Raw genomic sequence first — 15,004 nt, forward strand, 5'->3', positions numbered from 1 at the left:
TATCCCAGCTAGGACTTTTCTACCTAGAGAGGGGACGTCAAAGCCTGGTTTCAAAGCTTCAAAGGACAGGCTGTCTCTCTTGTTAGGAAGTAATGCAGCTGGTAACTTAAGTGGAAGCCAGTACTTGTTGACTATTCCCCAAACCCTAGGTCCTTGAGAATGATGTGTAATCAACTGCCTGTGCTCTAGAAATGGAACATCAAAGCCTGGATGACACACATCTGTTTACAGCATGATTTACTCAACATTTTAAGCCCACTGTTGAGACCTAAGAAAAAAAGATTTCTTTCAAAATATTATTGCCCATTGACAATGAACCTGGAGCTCTGATGGAGATGTACAAGGAGATGAATGTTGTTCTCATGTCTGCTAACACAACATTCATTCTGCAGCCCATGGATCAAGAAATAATTTCAACTTTCAAGTCTTATTATTTAAGAAATACATTTTGTAAGACTATAGCTGCCATAGATACTGATTCCTTTGATGCATCTAGACAGAGTAAATTGAAACCCTTCTGGAAAAGATCAACCATACTAGATAGCATTAAGAACATTTGTGATTTGGGGGAGGAGGTCAAAATATCAACATTAACAGGAGTTTGGGAGAAGTTGATACCAACACTCAGGAACGATTTGGAGGGGATAAAGACTTCAGTGGAGGAAGTAACTGCAGATACAGTGGAAATAGCAAGAGAATTAGAATTGGAAGTGGAGCCTGAGGATGTGACTGAATTGCTGCCATCTGATAAAGTTTGAACCGACAAGGAGTTACTTCTTGGGTGAGCAAAGAAAGTGGTTTCTTAAGATGGAATTGACTCCTGGTAAAGATACTGTGAACACCATTGAAATGACAACAAAGGATTTTGAGTGTTACATAAACATAGTTGGTGGAAGTGGCAGGATTTGAGAGGATTTCCTCCAAATGTGAAAGAAGTTCTCCTGTGGGTAAAACGCTATCAAACAGTGTTGCATGCTACTGAGAAATCTTTCTTGAGGAGTACACTTCACTGTTGTTTTAAGACATTGCCACAACCATGACAACCTTCAGCAACCACCAGCCTTATCATTCAGCAGCCATCAGCACTGATGCAAGACACTCCGCCAGCAGAAAGATTACACCTTTACCACTTCCCGAAGGCTCAGATTTTTCTTAGCATTTTTTAGAAATGAAGTTTTTTGTTTTTTTTTTTGAGATGGAGTTTTGCTCTTGTCGCCCAGGCTCAAGTGCAATGGCGCGATCTCGGCTCACTGCAACCTCTGCCTCCCGAGTTCAAGTGATTCTCCTGCCTCAGCCTCCCATGTAGCTGGGATTACAGGCATGTGCCACCACTCCCGGCTAATTTTTGTATTTTTAGTAGAGACAAGGTTTCACCACGATGGGCAGGCTGGTCTTTTTTTTTTTTTTTTTTTTTTTTGAGACAGAGTCTCGCTCTGTTGCCCAGGCTGGAGTGCACTGGCGCAATCTCAGCTCACTGCAAGCTCCGCCTCCCGGGTTCACGCCATTCTCCTGCCTCAGCCTCTCCGAGTAGCTGGGACTACAGGCACCCGCCACCACGCCCGGCTAATTTTTTTTTTTGTATTTTTAGTAGAGACGGGGTTTCACCGTGGTCTCGATCTCCTGACCTCGTGATCCGCCCGCCTCGGCCTCCCAAAGTGCTGGGATTACAAGCGTGAGCTACCGCACCCGGCCAGCCAGGCTGGTCTTAAACTCCTGACCATAGGTGATCTGCCTGCCTTGGCCTCCCAAAGTGCTGGGACTACAGGCATGAGCCACCACGCCTAGCCTTTTTTTTTTTTTTTTTTTTTTTGAGACTGTCTCACTTTTTCACCCAGGCTGGAATGCGGTGGTGTGATCTCAGCTCACTGCAGCCTTGACCTCCTGGGCCTCCTCACTCTCAGTAGCTGGGACCACAGGTGTGTGCCACCATGCCTAGCTACTTTTCGTAGAGACGGGGTTTTACCATGTTGCCCAGGCTGGTCTCAAACTCTTGAGTTCAAGCAATCTGTCCACCTTGGCCTCCCAAAGTGCTGGGATTACAGGCGTGAGCCACCGGGCCTGGCCAAAGTATTTTTAAATTAAGGTGTGTGTATTATTATTTTAGACACAGTGCTGTTGCACATTTAATAAAATACTGGATAGTGTAAATACAACTTTTATATATATTGGGAAACAAAAAAATGTTTGTGATTCACTTTATTATGATATTCTCTTTACTTTGGTGTCTGGAATCAAATCTGCAATATCTCTGAGATATGCTATACCAAAAGAATTGAAAACAGGTCTTTCAAAAAAATTTTATACGTAAACATTCATAGCAGCATTATTCACAATAACTAAAAGGTGGAAACAACGCAAGTGTCCATCACCTGACAGATGGATCAACAAAATGTGGTGTATCCATGCAATGGAATATTATTTAGCCAAAAAAGGAATGAAGTATGATGCATGCTACTACATGGATGAACCTTAAAAGCATGCTAAGCAAAAGAAGCCAGACAAAAAAGGTTACATGTTGTAGAATTCCATTGATATGAAATGCCCGTAACAGGCAAATCCACAGAGACTGAAGGCAGATTAGTGGTTGCCAGGGACTGGAGGGAGGAAGAAGGGGAGATGTATACTTAATGGGTATAGGATTTCCCTTTGAGGCCATGAAATGTTTTGGACCTAGATAGAGATGGTTGTTGCACAACATTGTAAGTGTACTAAACGCCACTAAATTGTACACTTTAACATGGTTAAAATGATGAATTTTATGTTATGTATATTTTGCCACCACCACCACAACAATAAAATATGGGATGATCTGAAGGGTCTCCCTTCTTCTGAAGTATAGGAGACACCGATGTTGGGTGAGCATATGGGAATATTTGCATAAGCATCAGCTAGGACTTAAGCAAAGAAAATTAGAAGTTAAAAATTTCAGAAATAATGCCCTTAGTGTCTCTTCAGCTTATTTTTTAAAAATTAAAGTCAATTAGAATTAAATTTAATATTTTTTAAAACCATCTAACATAGATCTGATTTTAGTAAAATATTTCTATTCATCTGTCTAATCTATGTATCAAACAATTTATCTATGTAGCCAACTATCTGTATGTATGCAGCAACTTTCCATATTAATGTTCACCTGATACAAATAATAGTAATTTCCGGGTGGTGGAATTTGGGTCATTAAAATAAGCTCTCCTCTTTTCTGCATTGGTTGGATTTTTAAAAAATAATAAATGTGTGTCATTTTTATCAACATCATTGTGTGATTTTAAAAAACATGAACCAACTAGCCTAACAAGCAAACAGGCCAAGATGGTATGAAAATTAATTCTGTGCAAAACATAGTTAATTGATATTTCCTTCTTTGTACTTTCTTTCTGTTTTGTGTTTTTTTCCTAGTCAAGATCTTACTCTATCACCCAGGCTGGAGTGCAGTGGTGCAATCATAGCCTTGAACTTCTGGGGTCAAGCGGTCCTCCCACCTTAGCCTCTGGGAGTAGCTGGCACTACAGGTGTGCACCACTATGCCCAACTAATTAAAAAAAAATTCTGTAGAGATAAGGGTTTCACTATGTTGCCTGGGCAGGTCTTGAACTCCCAGCTTCAAGTGATCCTTCCCCTGAGGCCTCACAAAGTGTTGGGATTACAGGTGTCAGTCCCTGCACCCATCCCTTCTTTGTACTTTCTTGAGGTGCTTTAAAAATTCCCATAGTATCCTATTTTATTATTATTATTTTTTGAGACAGAGTTTCACTCTGTCACCCAGGCTGGAGTGCAGTGGCATGATCTTGGCTCACTGTATTCTCCGTCTCCCAGGTTCAAGCAATTCTCCTGCCTCAGCCTCCCCAGTAGCTGGTATTACAGGCACGCACCACCATGCCTGGCTAATTTTTGTATTTTTAGTAGAGACAGGGTTTCACCATGTTGGCCAGGATGGTCTCGATCTCCTGACCTTGTGATCTGCCCGCCTTGGCCTCCCAAAGTGCTGGGATTATAGGCGTGAGCCACCATGCCTGGCCTTTATTTTATTTAATTTTTAATTTTCATGGATACATAATAGTTTTACGTATTTATGGGTCTATGTGATATTTTGATACAAACATACAATATGTAGTAATCAAATCTGGGGAATTGGGGTATACATCACCTCAAATATTTATCATTTATTTCTTTGTGTTGAGAACATTACAAATCTACTTCCTTATTTCAAAATATACAATTGTTAGCTCTAGTGTTAGCTGTTGTGCTGCTGAACATTATATCTTATTCTTTCTATTTCACTCTATTTTTTGTACCCAATTACCAACTCCTCTTTGTCATTCCTTCCCCACTACCCTTGCCAGCCTCTGGTAACCACCATTCTAGTGGTGGAGGTCGCTAGGGTTCAAATTCAGATTTGGTTGGCTTCAAAATGGTGATTCTCAGCCTTGAGTTAATCTTGCCATAAGTAATATAGCTTCGTTTTTCAAAAATTCAATCTCAATGCAATTTTCCCCTGGATTCTAATTACTGACTGAGTCCTACATCTGTCCTTCAAAATGCCAAGACTGCAGAGGAGGGCATTGTTTGCTCTTCCTCTCAAGAACATGTTCCAGTTCCAGGAAATCATCCACCTACTACAAAAATGCCCAGGAACAGAGCATCTGCTGCATACAGGGCACAAATAAGATGCATTGCTCAGTGACTCTGAGTCTGAGGTTGTTGTGAATTAAGATGCCCAGTAGCCCACTGTAGAGGGGACTTGGTGGTGTTCATTTATCCATTTACTCCCTGTTTATGGAGTTCCTGGGATCTATAAATGTTGATCCCCAGTTGTCTGTAATGTGCTCCTTAAGACATTTTGCTTGCAAGAAACAGAAACCAATTTATATAAAGCTAAAAGGGAAATTTTATTATAGAAATACTGGATGGTTTTATACGATTCAAAGAGAGAGATACATCTGAATCTTGGGCACGAAATGGCAACAGGGATGAGGGTTGGTGGTTTAGAGTAAATGGGCTGAAGTCAAGTAGTCTGGATTTGAATCTTTGCTCTCACACTTACTAGTTCTCTGACCTTGGATAATTTGCTTAACCACTCAGTATACTCAACGCTAAAACGAGTATAATAACAGTGCTTCCTCATAGGTGGTTCTGAGCATTAAGCAGTTAGTGCGTATAAAGGACTTAACCCAGTCCTTATGGAGCCTGCTATTCAGCAAGCACTCAATAACTGTTAGTTATTTGAATTCTTACATCACTGAAGACTTTATTTCTTAAATTTCCAGTCTACATGGTTAAGAATGACCACTAAATCCTACTGATTTTATATGTCCCTGGTCCAGCCACAGGGGACAAATGAACTTGACACTCTCTTGGTTCCAAATCCAGATTTCTAGAAAAGAGATTGTTTGCCTTAATGGAATAGACATTCATTCATTCCTGGTCCAATACGCTGAAGCCAGTAAGCAGAGACCTGTAAACTTGCTGCCAAGAGCCCAATGTTGTAATCACATGGATGGAGGAAAGGAAGACAGGGAGTAGACTCACTGGCTGGACACACTGAGAACTCAACCATACACCAAAAAGCCTCTTCTTCTTCTTCTTCTTTTTTTTTTTCAAGACAGGGTCTTGCTCTGTAGCATAGGCTGGAGTGCAGTGGTGTGATCATGCATGGCTTACCTTGAACTCTTGGGCGCAAGTGATCCTCCCACCTCACCCTTCTGAGTAGCTGGGATGACAGGTGTGTGCCACCATGCACAGGTGATTTTTAATTTTTATTTTTTTTATAGATAGGGTCTCGCTATGTTGCCCAGGCTGGTCTTGAACTCCTGGCCTCAAGCCATCCTCCCACCTTGGCCTCCCAATGCACAGGTAAGCCATCATACCTGGCCACAAAGCCTCTTAATGTATTATTTTTTTGGTGGCATTCAGTAGGAAAACAGATAACTGAAAAAGAGTTATTTATTTTATCTTGGATGTCCAAAGAGTGTCTCTGTGATTTCCCATCTGTCTCCTTAAAACAAACAAGCAAACAAACAAGGTTCTTGGATTAAACATTTCATGACAGAGACTGAAAATTGCCATGGAGATGATGGAGGAAATTATACACTTGTTCTTTTTTGCTTTTTCTTCACAGCCTATGCATAAGAATGAACTGAGGTGTTAGCCTTAGCTTTCTTTTCATGGTAAAGTGTTTTAAAATTTGCCACTATGCTAGCAATAATAGATTTTTCTACATGTTAGTGTTAAAAATCTTTTTACTGTAACAGATTTAACTTTACTGAACAGCCAGGCCACAGCTGCTTGTTGTGTAAGATACCTTACACTGTGTAAGCTGAGACTCTCTGAGAAATCTGGATACTTGTATTCAAGTCTGTTTTTTTAAAAGGATGCCTATCTTTTCATATGGTTCCAGCCCCATTATTAATTAACTAGTAGCAGAAAAATCAACTTAGACTAGCTTAGACAATAAGAGGAACTTACCTGCTTACTTAACTGAAAAGTTCAGTGGTAGGGCAGGCTTTAAGTATAGATTGATCTAGTGGCTCAACCACATCACTAGAGGCCCAGTTTCTTTTTGTTGCTCCATATTGTTTTTCCCATGATCAATTTCATTTAAAGATTGGCATCCATCGTGGCCACACAAAGCTGGTGGCAGGAACAGCGGCCCCACTTTTGTTTTAGCAGAGAGGAGAAAGTATTCTCTTTGTAGCTTCCATGTTCCAAAGAGAACACACCTTTCCCAGAATTCCTCCAAAAAGCCATTCACTCTGGCTGGGAGAAAGACTTACTGGTTGACATTAGCCAGTTAGGGCCTACCCTTAAATTTTTGAGAGGGTTCAATTTCAGCCAAACCTCATGACTAAGAACTTTGATGTCCTGCTAAGAAGGCAGAAGGCTAAAAGGCTGGAAGTCAGACAACAAATGTTCTCTCCAAAATGCTTCTTTTTCTATTCCAAGGAACACTCTTTTTATGTTCTTCTCTAAATTTCAGTGAAGTATAATCTTTTCACCAATTTTTGGTGAGTGTGGCTAGGTGTCTGATTTTAGTTAGAGAACAATCATCCTCCTGCTTTTTATAGACTGCCTTAGAAATAAATTAAGACAGTGGGCTCCAGCTTTTCCTATTGAAGACATTAATCAGAAAAATGAGATTAGTTTTGGTTTATCAAATAAGAGCCTTTATGTTTAATGAAATACTATGCAGACCTGTTATAGTTTTAAGGGAATCATGCTGAGACATCATGATTTTGAATTTATGATAGTTCCAGCCTGACTCCCAAGCCCCGTTCCCATCATACAGCCACTAATTATTTAGGCTTTGATGAGCATTGCCCTCATCTCCTCTGTCAATAGCTTCATTTATGGTGAAGCATGAATTACTTGATATTATGTATAGGAGGAGTGTCCGCAGAAAAGTAATGTTGAAAGGCAGGCAAATAGTAGGATAGAGGAAAAAAATCAATCTGGATGAAATTTGGAGCCCAGCTATTTAAATAATGTGCTGTGTGGCATTCACTGGTTCCCTTTGAATAAATAAAGCAGATTTGAACATCTGGAAGACTGAGGTTGATTGCCAGAGGGAAACATGGATATGTCAAGATAATTGTTCCCTTTATACTATTTTTCCCTGGTGACCTGAATACTCACCAGGATCTAACTTCTTTTCCTCTTGCCTATTTGCTATTTATCTTTTTTTTTTTTTCTGAAACAGAGTCTCTGTCATCCAGGCTGGAGCGCAGTGGTGTGATCATGGCTCACTGCTGCAGCCTTGACCTCCCAGGCTCAAGTGATCCTTCCATCTCAGCCTCCTAAGTATCTGGGACCACAGGTGCATGCACGTGGCTAATTTTTAATTCATTTTTTTTTTTTTTTGTAGAGACAGGGTCTCTCTATATTGCCCAGGCTGGTCTCAAAGTCCTGGGCTGAAGCAGCCCTCCCACTTTGGCTTCTCAAAGTGCTGGAATTACAAGTGTTAACCACTGCACCTGGACTTGCCTATTTATCTTGTAAAGGCTTTTGAGATCTTCCCAGTGTTAAATACTTGACTTAGGCCCATGGCATCCAGGGGAAGTCTAATATCATTTCTGATCAGTTTCAATTTTAATATTATTATAGGAAGTCACTGATTGCCATTAACTTAGCAAACTAACAAGGAACATCATATCATCTTGTTCCAACATAGCCCTAAAAGCTTTATCTCATTTTTCTTACGTTAAAGCCAAACTAAAATAAAAGAGTTAAGCAAATAGTTAAAACAAGCCATTCTTTATATTATCCTGCTTTTAACATTTTGCTATCGTAGCTGTCCTTGGTTGGCTGTCCTTAAAACTGTGTTATGATTTCTTATTAATTCAGATGGATGTGTAGAATTTGTTGATAATTGTCCATATGTCTTTTATATATATTTTAATATATGATAGCTAAGTGTACCCGTGTAATACAGAAATAAATGATTTTTAAAAATTGTAGTACCATGTATGAAAAAACACAACTTTAAATTACCCTGATCTACTTTATATTAAATTTTATTCTGGAAGTATTTTGGGATCATACAAGTAGAATTCAGACTGCAAACCCAGGTAGGTGAAGTCTAGTTTGTGGTAACTAATTCTCCAGGGAGTTTTTTTTTTCCTGCCTTTGTCCAGAGCTGTTTTCTTCTGGTTCCCATCAGTACATTAGATTTGTTTCTCCTTGCATGGAGGGTATAGCCTGTTTGGGTTTCAATGTTATGTGGGAATATGAAATTAGCACCCCTCTGCACTCCCAACCTTCTGGCGTGCACTCTGAGCAGCTGTATGTGCCAAGTTTCAAGGTCTCTAGTCTCAGAAAAATGTTTCCCAGGAACCTTGATTTTCTATTCTTGGCCTCTGGAGAATCCTTCTTTCGACTGTAACCCAGCAAACCACTTAAACAGACACTTTTATCTTTTTAATCCAGCTTTTTACTTGTTTCATTCAGCAGTGTTGTTTATCTAGTGTCTGCTCTGCTGACATGAAAGTTCTGAATTGCTTTCTAAAATGGTCTTTCAAAACTTTGTTTACAAATAATCTGACTCTTGGATTTGTGAGGTTATACACCCAGTAATAATTTCTAAATCTGTCTTATCTTTCACTTTTTATTTTTTAAAAAATTAGGTGACCCTCATCATTATCCTAAACCAGCATTGTTGAAGTTAGTCTGGTTCAGCAATTCACTCTTCAAATTAAAAAATTTGAGTGCATGTCCTGTGATGAAAGATTTGGTAAGAACTAAAATATAAGGCCAATCCCTTATTTCTGTATTAATTTTTGAGAAAATATAAACTAACCTTATATTCATGCATATATAACATTCTTATGCAATCACTCTTAGAATGCTCTTTATTATTATTATTATAATTTTTAGAGACAGAGTCTCACTCCGTTGCTCAGGCTGGAGTGGAGTGGTGCGATCATGGCTTACTGCAGCCTTGATCTCCTGGGCTCAAGTGATCCTCTTGCCTCAGCCTCCCAAGCAGTTGGGACTACAGGTGTATGCCACCATGTCTGGCTGATTTTTGCATATTTTTTGTAGAGATGAAGTCTTGCTATGTTGCCTGGGCTCAAGCAATCCTCCCACCTTGGTCTCCCAAAGTACTGGGATTACAGGCGTGAGTCATGACACCCAGCCAGAATACTCTATTTTCTATATCGCTAGTCTGTACAGGTCTTAGTCTTTGCTCACAGACTTTTAGTTGTTGAGGTTAAGGACTGCTTTAATTATTTCTGTGTCTCTTACCCCCAGCATCTTACCTGGGCTTTGCATCCAGCATGCTCAGGAAATGATTGAATAAAATAACTGGTTGCTTTAAAGTGTTTCTGTCTCTTCATTGTGTTTTGTATATTCTTGACTACTTCCATGTTACTGTTCACTGGTTTTGGCCATAGTTGGAGCCTCAATTTCCGTCCACTCAGCGAGCTATGCATTCCATCATCATAAGCATGAGAGAAAACTGACAGAAATAGTAAAAGATGCACCTTCTGGGCTGACTGTAACTTTTCCCTTTCTGCCAATAAAATAATGCTCTGTCTCATACTTTCCATTCCTTACCAGGACCCCTGTTTCAGGGATAAACAGCTACATATTGACAATATCACCTGGTGGGCAGGGCAGTAAATCTCACCCTCACTTTTGTGTTCAGTTGACAACAATTAAAATGCCCTTGCAAGGCTGGGTGACTTCTCATTCCTAGCATTTAGCTCTGAGCCTGGCTCATAGTAGTCGCTCACAATATAAAATGAATGAAAGAATCCACATTCACCCATAGAGAAAACCAGAGAGAAGATTAGGTTTAAAAGTCCTGGAAACTCCATTGAAAAGTAATAATCTCAACACAATTGCAGAAAATCATATTGAAAACAGGCATGCAGTTTTGCTCTTGTCATCAGTAGGCCCATTAATAATAATAATAATAATGATAGTAATACTGACTAATTTTTTTGAATGCTTAAGATCCATGTGCTGTTCTGAGCAGTTGGCATATGTTCCAGGTTGGGTTCTTCAGAAGCAGATGGTGAAATGGAGTTTGGGGTGCAAGATGTTTATTAGGGATTAACAAAGTGAAAAGAAGGAAGAGGAAGCAGGAATGGGCAGAGGAAGAAAAACTGTGATTTAGGCTCGGAAAATTCTCAGCCAACTTGCTGGGGAGTTGTGAGTTGAATATTGACTACCAGGAGGTCCTGTGTGAAACTGGAGTAGCCACACCCTTGTACTCTGCCTCGCTCAGCCATGGGGTATAGGCTGCCCCAGGAAGGGCCTGACCTTAAAGGAGGCCCTCTACATCTGAGGCTAACTCGCAGAGAATTATCAGCTATAGCAGCTGCTGCCTGCCCTCCTGCAGCTGGTCAGCAAGTTCTTCCTTGACGGAGATATGGTATATTCATATTCACCATAGTGTAGACTTAATTGGCACCACAGCTCTATGAGCTGGATATTGTTAATCTCTCCATTTTTCAGATGAAGAAATTGTGGCTTAGAAGGGTTAGGTATATTGCCCAAGTAATGGAGCCAGAAAAAAAAATATATATATGTATATACATACACACACACAGCCATTGATTGTCATATATATATATGACATAATATATATATATATAAGCACAGTGAGACATATTTGAGAAAATGAGATTTGCTAATAAATAAGAAGGTATGTGAAGTTAATATATATATAAATATATGTATTAATATATTATTCAGACTAATACATTAGCCTGACTTCCCAGACTTGGGGACTCATTACCCTAGATTAAGCCAAAGGACTGATTATGTCAAATTCTTAAAACCTCATATCGGAAGAGTATCATATTTGTCCTTATTGAAGTCAAATTCCAAGACAAACTTCTCCGTGAAGGCCTCTTCTTAACCTAACACCATCCATCTTTTATAGCCTTTGCCCATGGAGACACAAGATGGCAACTTCAAGGTGAGAAAAAGATGTTAAAAATAAATATGTCAAAATGAACTTTTAAGAGAGGGGATATGTGTCCAAAATTCCAACCAGAATGGCACAATTCCTAAAAGACTTATTTCTGCTTGTTCTCCATCATTCTCAAAACTCTGAGCACCAGTCCTGTGCCGTTTGCTATTCTGAGTGTTGACAATACCCTGGAGAACAAAACGAAAAAAGCCCATGCAAAAACCACAATTACTTTTGCACCGACCTAATATTAATAATTAGGAGGTCGGATAAATACTGGACATGTGATATGCACATGATCTTTTTCTTCAAGCAGAATATAAACTGAAGGAGAGGAAGCTTCCTTTACGTTTCTCTGAATCCTCTTCCGCCGGCCCATGACACTTGTGTTTTCAGTACTAAAGGTGCTCACTAAACTAAAGCGACTCAGCATTCAGAATGTGAAACAGAGGCTCTGTAACTGTTGAGTCCTTCTATGGTTGAGCTTAGCATAGTTTATCTCAATGTTTAGTTGCATATCTATGTCCTCCTTTTGTCAGTGAACTTTGCAGAATCTTATTCTGCTGTGTATCCCAGACCCTAGGATAGTGAATGAAGAAATGAATGCTTTCTATTACATTTTCCCAGCTTCTTTGCCAAGGAAGTCAGCCATCATTGTACCAGCTACTACATAGTGTACAGCTCCTAGGAGATGCTTAATAAATAGTTATTGAAAGAATTAACTCTGCAGCCTGGTGCAGACTGGGAAACAAGTATGATGCATCTACAATGCATGGCTCACACCACTGTGTTTTTGAGACAGGTGAGGAATCCTGGATTCTGGTTTGGTTCTGTTCCCAAGTTGTTGGGTGACTGTGCCTACCCTCTTAACCGTCTGCATCTCTGTTTCCTTATCTGTAAAATTATGTGCGTAAACTGAGGGCTGGTATGTAAGGGTATCTGGAATCTGACCTTATTCCACCATTACTGGCACCCGTAAACTGTGGGCAAATGCAACTATTCTGACCCTCTGTTTCTTTATCTCGAAAGGGAGAAAAATAATAGTCCCAACCTCCCGAGGCTGTTACTGGAAATAGGGCACAAAATTGAGGGAGGTGCCGAAAAAAACAGGAATTTAGATAAATAATATTTAAATACCACATTTTAAAAATACCAAAATTAATGCAAAAAAAAACTCATGATGAAAAAACTATCAACATTTTCAATAAACACAGGATCAGTAACAGTGCTGTGCCAAGCCATAGTGGAAGCTAAGGCAAAAAGAATAAAGGATGAAATGAGATCATGCTTGTAAGGTACTTAGCACAAAGCCTTGCACATGCTAAATATATGAAAATTTTAACCATATTATTAAACAATCTCTGAGGTTTCTTATAGTTATAAAATTGCTTAGCTGCCAATTGTCCCCATAATTGGGAGTCTTTTAAAAAAATGGCAACTACTGACTTTATTTTATGCAAAAATTCTGTAGGGTGGGTGCGATGCCCACCATCCTTCTGTAAAAAAGTAGAATCTGTACTAGTAAAAAATAAAATAAACCACACCCTAAACTTCTTTTATGGGCATTCAGGACACAATAAACAGAGGCATACCTCATTTTATTGCACTTCACAGATTTGTTTTTTACAAATTGAAGATTCGTGACAACCCTGAGTTGAGCAAGTCTGCCGACATCATTTTTTTCCAACAGCATTTAACAACAATTCATTTCATTTCTCTATGTTACATTCTGGTAATTCTTGCAGTATTTCAAACGTTTTCATTGTTATATCTATGATGGTGATCTATAATCAGTGATCCTTGATATTACTATTGTAATTGTTTTGGGGTGCCACAAATCGTGCCCATATAAGGTAGCAAACTTAATCAGTAAATGGTGTATGTGTTTTGAAGTCTCCACTGACTGGCCATTCTCATCTTTCTCCTTCTCCTCAGCCTTGAGACACAATATTGAAATCAGGCCAGTTAATAACCCTACAATGGCCTCTAACTGTTTATGTAAAAGGAAAAGTGACATTTCTCTCACTTTAAATCAAAAGCTAGAAATGGTTAATTTAGTGAGGAAGGCATATTAAAAGCGAAGATAGGCCAAAAGCTAGGGCTCTTGTGCAAAACAGTTTTCCAAGTTGGGAATGCAAAGGAAAAGTTCTCGAAGGAAATTAAAAGTGTTACTGCAGTGAACACACAAAGGATAAGAAAGCAAAGCAGGCTCATAGCTGATAAGAAGACTTGAGTGGCCTGGATAAAAGATAAAACCAGCCACAACACTCCCCTAAGCCAAAGCCTAATTCAGAGCAAGGCCTTAACTCTCTTTAATGCTATGAAGGCTGAGAGAGGTAAGGAAGCTGCAGAAGAAAAGTTCGAAGCTAGCAGAGGTTGGTTCATGAGGTTTAAGGACAAAAGCTGTTTCCATAGCATAAAAATGCAAGGTGAAGTAGCAAGTGCTGATAGAGAAGCTGCAACAAGTTATCCAGAAGATTTGGCTAAGATTGCTGATGAAGGTAGGTACACTAAACTCCAGATTTTCAATGTAGATGAAACAGCCTTCTATTGGAAGATGTCATCTAGGACTTTTCAAACTAGAGAGGAGAAGTCAAGGTCTGTTTCAAAACTTGAAAGGACAGGCTAACTCTCTTATTAGGGGCTAAGGCAGTTGGTGACTTTCAAGTTGACACGAATGCTCATTAACTATTCCAATAACCCTAGGCCCTTAAAAATTATGCTTAATTGACTGTGCCTTTGCTCTAGAAATGGAACAACAAAACCTGCATGACAGCACATCTGTTATGTTGTCTGTAAAGCATGCTTTACTGAATATTTTAAGCCCATTGTTGAGACCTACTGCTCATAAAAAAAGATTTATTTCAAAATGTTACTACTCATTAACCATGCACCTGGTTGCCCAAGAGCTCTGACAAAGATGTGCATGGAGATGAATGTTGTTTTCATACCTGCTAACGCAACATCCATTCTGCAGCCCACAGATCTAGGAGTAATTTCAACTTTCTCTTTTTGGAGTGGGGGCAGGTTCTCACTCTATCACCCAGGTTAGAGTGCAGTGGCACAATCTCAGCTCATTGTAACCTCCACCTCCCAGGTTCAGGCAATTCTCCCACCTCAGCCTCCTGAGTAGCTGAGACTACAGGCACCCACCGCCACACCCAGCTAATTTTTGTATTTTTAGTATAGACTGGGTTTCACCATGTTGGCTAGGCTGGTATTGAACTCCTGACCTCAGGTGATCCGCCTACCTTGGCCTCCCAAAGTGTTGGGATTACAGGCATGAGCCACTGCATCCGGCCACAGTTTCAGCTTTCAAGCCTTATTATTTAAGAAATACATTTCAGGCTGGATGCAGTGGCTCAGGCCTGTAATCTCAGCAGTTTGGGAGGCCGAGGCAGTGGACCACCTTGAGGTCAGGAGTTCAAGACCAGCCCAGCCAACATGGTGAAACCCTGTCCTACTAAAAATAAAAAATTAGCCGGGCGTGGTGATGTGCACCTGTAATCGCAGCTACTCAGGAGGCTAAGGTGGGAGAATTGCTTGAACCTGGGGGGCAGAGGTTGCAGTGAGCCAGGATCACGCCAC

At 39.9% G+C, this 15,004-nt stretch overlaps 1 long non-coding RNA gene across 1 annotated transcript in view; it reads left to right on the top strand.

Annotated features, from left to right (window-relative positions):
- The window catches only part of LOC134735503 (uncharacterized), a 38,217-nt gene extending 29,320 nt beyond the window's left edge, over positions 1-8,897 (top strand). The window contains exons 2-3 of the long non-coding RNA XR_010118687.1: positions 5,769-5,850; positions 7,694-8,897. This is a non-coding gene — a long non-coding RNA (uncharacterized lncRNA). The remainder of the gene's footprint in view (positions 1-5,768; positions 5,851-7,693) is intronic.
- The last annotated feature ends 6,107 nt before the right edge of the window (positions 8,898-15,004 follow it).

Source organism: Symphalangus syndactylus, chromosome 21 (assembly GCF_028878055.3).
Source record: "Symphalangus syndactylus isolate Jambi chromosome 21, NHGRI_mSymSyn1-v2.1_pri, whole genome shotgun sequence".
NCBI lineage: Eukaryota > Metazoa > Chordata > Mammalia > Primates > Hylobatidae > Symphalangus > Symphalangus syndactylus.